Raw genomic sequence first — 1,750 nt, 5'->3', positions numbered from 1 at the left:
CAGAGAACCTTAAGGCCGATAGCCTTCCAGCACTTGACCTTCAAGAGTATAGTAAGCGACCATGTGCTTCCCAACAGCACCTTAAACTTGGCATTCTTATGGGGGGACATTGTGGGGAACAACTTTTGCTTAGGAGAATGACTGGGATGCATCTCCAGCCCACGAACGTGAAGACCTCCCTCCATGCACAGGAGCCCCCACCTGCCAGACTCCTTAGCATATGAACATAGAGAGTCTGTCTGCGTACACTGTTCCCGGTTCTCAGTCTCCCGCAGCAGCTGTGAGAAGGAAGGACAGATTGGAGTGGCCACGTTTCCCTTCCATGTGCACAGCCCTTTCCACACGGATCAGGAGCCGTGGTGGTGCAGTGGTTAAGTGCATGGCTGCTAACTGCAAGCTCCAGGTTCAACACCCCCAGCCATTGTGTGAGTAGAAAACTGTGGCAGCCTGCTAAGTGCAGGGGTGCGGGGATGTGGAGGAAGGGTGCTCCCCACCCAGAGGATGCTTCTAGGCTCATGGGACCATAAGACATTGATGATGGGGATTGTAGGAAGCCCTGAACCCAGATGGGGAGCTGACGGCTAGCGGAGTCTTTCTCTGTGTCCTGCCCTGGCTGTCCGTCCCTCACACCTGCACATGGGCCCCACACATCCCAGAGTGGACTCGTGTTCTCTGGGTCATCCTGGGCCCTGAGCATTGGACCAAAAACACAGCTGCTCTTCTGTCAAGTTAGACATGTACACGTTCTCCAGGGTCACCCAGTGGGGCCCTGTGGCTGTTGGTGTCTGCGGGGAAACAACTGGATGGGAGAGTGGGAGCCCAGGGAGGGAGCAGGAGTTGTGTGGTGAATTCAATCCCTGAGATCCAGGAAGACAGCATCATGGGGAAGACAAGGCAAGAATCCAGAATCCATGTGAGACAATCATTCCATGCAGGACAAGCTGGGGCAGTAATCAAAATTTATTGAACCAAAGCCTACCGAAGAATCAAAAGTAGCAACTTCTCCCACCCTCCCCCTTCCAATAAGCTGATAAAGAAACGGAGGCAGAGATGTTTTGTTTGTTGACTCCATGCTGGTTTGTCTCTGTGACCTATGGTGAGTTGTTCTGCAGGTCCCTGGAATCTGGTTTCCTTGTTGTCTCCAATCACCACTGGTCCAGTGCATCCTTTGGGATTTCCGTGGAACTTCCGTTGGGCCTTCAGGACACGCTGATCCTCAGGGAGGCTGAAGACGTGCCAAGGCTCCACCCACTCAGGTATCAGCACCCCGTCATAACCATCGTCATTATGACCACAACGAGGAAAGAGTCACTGCCCAACTGTGATCCACCCCCGAAGGAAAGGCAAGGCGAGTGGACGCTGGAAAGGGAGGGCTAGAGACCACCGCCCGGGAAGTCTCCACTCTTGTCGGGACCAGAACCAATCCTGGGAGGAGTCCGCAGCGCAGTCATTCCTATAGTCCCATAGTGCGTGTTCCAGTCGTTCCAAGGCTGGCTTCTCCCATTCACAACCCTCTAGTGCTCTCATTGCTTATTCCTGCGTGTGTTCTCTGCCCCCTCTGCTCCCATTCCTAATTGTGAGTCCCAGCTTTCCTTTCCTGCTTTATCTCTTTATTATTCTCATTTGCGGTTGTTATTGTTGAGAATCAACACAGCAAGGCACACACCAAGCCACCAGCCTTGGCCTGTACAAGTCACTGGCACGGATGACAGTCTTTGAGCGGGCGACTCTTCTCACCCTCCTTTTCTGA

Source organism: Echinops telfairi, unplaced genomic scaffold (genome assembly GCF_000313985.2).
Source record: "Echinops telfairi isolate 266 unplaced genomic scaffold, ASM31398v2 ScPeMD7_2;HRSCAF=8, whole genome shotgun sequence".
Lineage (NCBI taxonomy): Eukaryota > Metazoa > Chordata > Mammalia > Afrosoricida > Tenrecidae > Echinops > Echinops telfairi.
Note: the sequence above shows the minus strand (reverse complement) of the source record.